Below are 7,617 nucleotides of genomic sequence, written 5' to 3' on the forward strand. Positions count from 1 at the left end.
CCCCACTTCACTGATTTCATTTCCTTGTCAAAAATCAGTTGACCATAGATAGATGGGTTGATCTCTGGATTCTAAATTTGATTCCATTGATCTATGTGTCTGTCATTGTACCAGTACCATGCTGTCTTTACCACTACGGCAGTACCCTAATAACCTCAGTTACTGTGTCAATCTGATTCATCCAGAATCTTCCTCTTCTGCACTGTCCCTCCATCCTTATGAGCATGATGTCCTTCTCCAAGGATTGGTCCCTTCTGGCCATGTGCCCAAAGTATGTGAGATGGGAGCTTCAAAATCTTAGCCTCCAAGGAAAGACGTGGTTTCACCCTCTCTAAGACCGACCTATTTGTTTTCTTGGCAGTCCATGGTCTGTTCAAGACTTTACTCCAGCACAACTCAAAGGCATCAATTCTGCTTCTGTCATCCTTAGTCATTGTCCAGCTCTATGATGCATAGCAAGTAATTGTGAAGATCAGGTGCACCTTGGTCTCTAGACTGATATTGTTGCTTCTAAGTACTCAGGAGAGGTCCTTCACAGCAAAAAGAGTGAATATTCACATACTGTTGCACATTCTTTATATCTCCTGTTAAATCCATATCTGCAATCGTTAAGATTATGCATGAACTAGGCAATGATTCTCAGGATGCTTATGTGAGGTGTCCTCAAGTTGAGTACAACTCACAATGACCCTATAGTAAGTCAGATCTGAATGCTGTCCTATTTTGTGCCATTCTCATCATCTCCGATGCATTTGAACCCATTACTGTAATCATTGTGACAGTTCATCTCATTTAGGGTCTTCCACCTTTCCAAGCATAATGCTCCTTTCTAAGGAATAGTCTCTCATAACAACATACCCAAAGTATTTGAGACCAAGCTTTGCCATCTCTTCTCCAAGGAGCACTCTGGCTGTACTTTCTTCAAGGTCAAAGTGTGGCAGAAATTGCATGGATATCTTGCACTGCGTGATATGATGTGAGCAGCCAATCACTTGAAAATGGCATTTCCATGGATGGTGGAGTTTATAGGTAGGGATGTTCTAGAAAAATCCCTCTTCTCTAGATTTTGTGTCTGATTCATCATCCTCTGACTTCTGATTCTTGGGACATGTCATCTGGCCTGCTAACTTGGATTTGTCATCAACTTAAACCACCTGAGTGACAAGATGCTGGCTGCCACTCTGGCTTAATGCTGTTTTATTCTGCACAATTGCTTGACATTCCCTTAAAGTTTCTCTTTCTCTGTGTGTGTGTGTGTGTGTGTGTGTGTGTGTGTGTGTGTGTGTGTATAAATAAACCTGTACTAATACACACATATTTGGAGGCTCACTGGGAAGCAGTGGATTCTGGAAGGTAGGTGCTCTTGATTTTGTTGGAAATTTGGTGTTTATTGTTTGTTTGGGTTTTGTTTGTTTTTTGCTTTTTTCCTTTCATTCACAATTGTTTGTAAACTTATGGATTTAATTAACAATCAGCTGTAGCTTGGAAACCTCTTGTTTAAGTTAATTAGGACCTGGGGTAGAGGAGGGGGGAGGGGTGGCCTTTGTATTTAGTAGTTGAGCCTTCTAGCCTGGTTTAATTGTGTTTGAGAAGAACATTGTTCTAAATGGTACAACACTGGTCCCTCAGTTTGCTGTACTGAGATAACTTGGTTTGCTGTGCTACTGAAAACTGTGCCACTGGTGTGTTAAATGCCATAAGGATTACCCATTGTGCACAAAGTTTTGTAGAGCTCTCAGATTAAGATAGGCTTGGAAGCAGGATTGGCATTCACTTCTTAAATAACATGCTTTTGGAAACTCTAGGAACATTAGAGAAATGATGATAGTTATAGAGCAGGGTTCAGATCTTTTGTTGATAGGGTCACTCTGAGTCGTACTTGACTCAATGACACTTAACAACAACAACAGCAACATTTATACGTATGATACTGCTGTTGTTATATGCCGTCAAGTCAGAACTGACTCATAGCTGATCCTTCAGCAGGGTTTTAGAGGTTGTAGAAGGATATTGGCATCTTTCTTTATGCAGAACATCTGATGAATTTAAGCCTTATGCCTTTGAATTGGTGGCACACAACTCCTTACCATCAGGGCACCAGAACTCCCTTTGTGTGTGTTAGTATATACTTCTCTGACTTTGCTCCTCCAGAGAACCTTGCCTAAAACATTTTCCTTCTAACTCAAAAGCCACTATCTTTGATTGAAGTAGCCCTGATGGCATAGTAGTTTATATGCTAGACTGCTGACCAGTTAGCATTCACCCTCTACTCTGTGGGACAAAAAAGGCAGTTAATTCCAGGTGAGATTTATAGCCTAAAATACCCCAACACTATGGGTTAGAATCAACTTCACAGCATAGATTTTTATTTCACTTGGGAGATTATGAATATATTTTGCATTGAATTTTAAGTCTCATTAAATTTCTTAAAGGTGTGTGTCATTCTACACAGACTAGATGCTTTTGTGTGTGTCTGTAAGAAAATCTGTACTAAAATGATACAGTGAAGTAAATTAACAATGCTGGTGACATGGACAGAGAAGGAAGAGGGAAGAAAGGCATCAGAGAAGAGCTGAATTTTGCAGAGGGACAGCAGGATCCAGGTAATTATCTATCCAACGTTAATGATTCATACTTCACAAATTAGACCTTTCAAGGTGCATTTAGCAAACCAGGGGTGCATTCAGCCTATGTCTCAACTGACGAATTCCTGGGAGCCATTTGTCCTAATGCTATTTATTGCCTTTTGGACAGAAGGTACTCAGATTTGACCCACTTTGTGGTCATTTTAATTAAGCCCCTACTTGAGAATTAACTCTATAATCTTGCTTTCAAGGCTTTCAGGCAGCCCTTGGAATGAGTATTCCATCCACAATAATCTCTCTTTTCCTGAAAAATGGCATAAATGGAATTATATCACAATCGCCTCCTTTCACCTGGTGCCTGTGGAGGGACAGTACTGCGTTAGCGAGCTTTTTTGGAAGATATATTGGACTTTAATAAAATTTGATCAATGCATTTAAGTCAAATTGAATTATATGTAAGTGGATAGGGTTGACATATGTTTCAATATCTGTGAGTGATACATTATTCTCCAGTGAGCATAAAATTTAATGAAATATAAATACCCATTAATCCTCATGTTTCAACCAATCAGTCACTGTTGATCCTGCCTGCTGTGCGCAGAAGCCGGCCCAGAAAGTCATCTGTTTCATCTAAGCAGGAGCTCCAACCTGGAAAGACATCAGAAGGCACGAGAAGCGAGGAGGCCCAGGATGGGGAAGGCTGCCAGCACCTTTGTGAGAGAAGATGTGCCGGGAACAAAACCACACGGCAGTCAGCACTCTCTTGTAGCCAAAGTCTGCAAACAGAGATACTTAGCACCTTTGAAATTGTCAAGAGAAAAGAAGTACAAGAGTCGGATGATGACTTCTTTTTTCCCCAAGACATAGTCTTTGCTTCTTGTTTCATAGTTTATCTGTTGTTGGACATTGTGCAAAATGCTAGGCATGGATGCCTCAGCTGCCGAGAGCAATGCAAAACCAACACACTACGCAGGGAATTTGGAACTGCTCTGTGGTCCTGGGCAGATGGGGCAGGGGACAGGTAACAGCATATATTTTTAGAAAAAAAATATTAAAATAGAAATGGTGAACAAAGTCATAGCTAGCTTAATTGATGATCCTTGGTGAATGCAGGGAAAAGACTCAGGGGGGTACAGAAACCAAGCATGGAGGCCTCTGAGTCACCATTCTGACAAAATCTCTCTCCCACAGTTCTTAGCCTGTATATTCACCAAGATGCTGTACTGAAACTGCCTGTACCTTAGGGCCTTATGAAGCACAGGCATAGTTTGAGAAATTCCTATCATTTACTAAAACTATCTCCTAGACGAGAACAAACAAGTGAATCAAAAAGCAGATGAGCCAAACTGTCTAAAAACTCTGCCCTTTTCATTTCCACGGTAGGTGGCAGATGAGTAGCTTTCTAAAACATAGGAGTAGCAATAAAAGCTTAGATTGGCAGATAATCAATCATTTGCTGTCGTGTTATAGACCTTTTGACTCTTCATGTCTGTTTTTTGAGGGACTAGGTTCATACTGGAGAGGGTTAAACCAGGCTGCTCCTTAGAGGCAAGGATTCTGAAGCTCCATCTGACATTCTTTGGACAGATTGCAAGAAGAGACCAGTCCTTGGAGAAGGACATCATGCTTGGAAGGATGTAGGGACAGTGCGGGAGAGGAAGACCCTCAATGAGGTGAATTGATTCGGTGACTGGGGTAATCAGGGTAGATGTTTTGGAGACAGTGAGATTGGCATAGGATAGGGCAGGGTTTAGGGCTGTTGTGCACAGACAGGGTCGCTATGAGTCACAGGTGACTCAACGGCACTTAACATAAACAACATTGATAGCTATAGAGGGCCTTTGGGCCTTTTGTTCCTAGGGTCACTATGAGGGGTGCTCAACTTGAAGGCAATGAACAATAACAACAACAGTTATGTTTTAGGAAAAGAGCAACCAGAGTGCTCCTTGGAGGCAAGTATGAAGCTTTGTCTCTCAAACTTAGAGCATGTTGCTTATTTTGTTGTTGTGTGTCATTGAGTCAGAAAAGCTGCCTATGGCTGACTCCCCAATAGGTTGCTAGGAGACGGACTTCATGCTTCGAAAGGTGGAGGTCAGCAGGAGAAATAAAGACTCCCTCCAGTGAGTGGGTTGACACAGAAACTGCAGCAATGGGCTCAAGTGTGTCAGAGATGATGAGGATAACATAGTATAAGAAAGGTTTAAGATCTATTGTTCACAGGGTCACTATGAGTCATACTTGACTTTATAGCACCTACCAACAACAGCAGTGTGCACCAATCATTAAGAAAGAGTATGGATTTAGGCTCAATATCAAGAAGACAAAGATTCTCACCACAGGACCAACTAGTAGCATCATGATTGATGGTGAAGAGATTGAGATTATTCACAGCTTTAGTTTGCTTGGCTCCACAGTCAACACTCTTGGCACCAGCAACTGGGAAATTAAAAGATGTATTGCGATGGGAAAGTTTGCTGTTAGGGACCTCTCCAAAGTACTGAAGAGCAATGGTGTCTTTCTGGAGACTAAGATGCACCTGATACAGGACAGGTCTTTGTAATCACTTGTTATGTGTCAGAGAGTTAGACAATGACTAGGGAGGATAGAAGGAGAATTGATGCCTTTGAGCTGTGGTGCTGGAGAAAAGTATTGAATGTACCATGGACTGCGAAGGAAACAAACAGATTCAACTTGGAGAGGCTTAATCCTTGGAGACAAGGATTCTGGGGCTTCATCTGACATACTTTGGACATGTTGTAAGGAGATACTGGTTCTTGGAGACGGACATCATGCTTGGAAGGGTGGAAGGACAGCGCAGGAGGGGAAGACCCTCTGTGAGGTGGATTGATTCAGTGACTGGGGTAATTGGGACGGGTGTATTAGAGGCAGTGTGATTGGCACAGGATAGAGCAGGGTTTAGGGCTGTTGTACATAGGGTCACTATGAGTCGCAAGCGAATCGAAGGGAACAACAACAACAACCATGTTTAGTAAAGTAGTGGGTCCAAAAATATAAAAGAAACTTGACGTTGTCTTAATGGTGAACTCATACCAACAGTCATGAAAATGACTCAGGAGTGGACAATATTTTGTTCTGTCCCACATAAGGTCACTGCAAGTCACACTGCAATTAAAAGCAACTAACAGTAAGAACATAGCGACTCGACGGCACATAACAACAACAACAGTAACAACCATCATCCTCATGATCATTCTACATGAAACCCAATCATCAGCCAGCTCATCAGCTCAATTTAAAGAAATATGTATTCACTGTGTATAGCAAAGGCAGTTTTGGTGGCGTAGTCTTTAGGGAGTTGAGCTAACCCCAAAATGATGCCTTTATTTCAATTTGAATTTTCTACAGGAAAATTTTCTACAACCTCATCCAGTGAAATTTACAGTATCCGAAAATCTGCTGTAGAGTCAACTATCAGTTGATTCCAACTCAACAACAATGAGTTTGTTTGTTTGGTACTTTTTTAAAAAATTGTTTTAATGGGGTTTTGTTTTCCCCCTTTCCATTTTCTTTTTTTATTTGAATATATAGTGAGACCAGTCCTTGGAGAGAGACATCATGCTTGGTAGGGTGGAGGGACAGTGCAGGAGAGGAAGGCCCTCTATGAGGTGGATTGATTCAGTGACTGGGGTAATCGGGATGGGTGTGTCAGAGGCAGTGTGATTGGCACAGGATAGAGCAGGGTTTAGGGCTGTTGTACGTAGGGTCGCTATGAGTCACGGGTGACTCGACAGCACATAACAACAACAACAACATAAAATGAGATGTATAATAATGGTAAGTGATGGTAATCTGCATGTTTACTCTCAAAGGATGCATAACCCATTAGAAAGCATGGTTGTTGTTGTTGTTATTGTTAAGTGCTGTCGAGTTTTTGGCTTACGCATAATGACCCGATGAACAAAAGCCCTGGACACTTGCATGCATGACTTTCATCCTTTCTCCGGGTTCAAATGGTTTCTGGAGGCAAGCTATTTGCGGAAGTGGATGCCACTCCTGCTTCTAGGCTTGTTTTAACCGGGGAGCACCACCAAACACTGTCCAGACATTTTTTTTTAAAGTACATTGAGGCAAGCTCTGGTGGCCTAGTGGCAAAAAGGTGTACTGCAATCCCAGAGGTGCACGGTTCAAATCCATCAGATGCTCTGCTGGAGAAGGAGGAACACTCTCCTCCTGTACAAGTCAGATCTGATTTGACGGTACACACATCATCAGCATCATCATCATCACCATCATCACTATCATCATCATCATCATAGTTTTAAAAGTGCACTGAGAGGCACAGTTGCAATTCACAGCATAAAAACATATCATGAAGCGATTTCAGTGGGAACAGTGAGTGGATTGGAGGGTCAGAAGTGAGATGGATGGAGCTGGATATGCTGACAAGAAGACTTGAAATCTCAACCCTAGAATGGAGATGCCCTGTAGAGGTGTGGTGTGGGATTGACTGAAAAGTTTTTGCAGACCCTGTAGGCAGCCTCAAGGAGATAAAGGGATAGAGTGGAGAGTGGATGTTCTGTACATCTCTCCCAACCCCACCTGTACATGGGGCCTTCACTGGAATTGAGGATGGAAAATCAGTTGAAATTGACTCCTCAATCCCAATTTTCGGTTGTCTCAAACGATATGAGAAAATATTCATTATTGCATCTTCTTATTAGTGCTACTTGTTGTGAGCCTTTGAGTCAGAACTAACTCATAGATGACGCTTCAGCTAGTTTTCAGAAGTAGTAAATCCCAAGGAATATTTTCCATCCTTTTCCCACAGAACAACTAGTGGGTTGGAACTGTGTGTCATTGGGATTATAGCACAAGTGAACTACAAATCATAGTAACACTATGAACAACACATCTGAACCTTGTCTTATCCTGTACCATCCTCGCAATCTCTGATATTTTCCAGCTAATACTTGTAGTCATTGTGTTAATCCACATAGAAAGCCTTTCTTTCTTTCTTTCTTTCTTTCTTTCTTTCTTTCTTTCTTTCTTTCTTTCTTTCTTTCTTTCTTTC

The sequence above is a fragment of the Elephantulus edwardii genome, unplaced genomic scaffold, assembly GCF_000299155.1.
Source record: "Elephantulus edwardii isolate Elephantulus edwardi_28Jun2011 unplaced genomic scaffold, EleEdw1.0 scaffold00125, whole genome shotgun sequence".
Taxonomy (NCBI): Eukaryota; Metazoa; Chordata; class Mammalia; order Macroscelidea; family Macroscelididae; genus Elephantulus; species Elephantulus edwardii.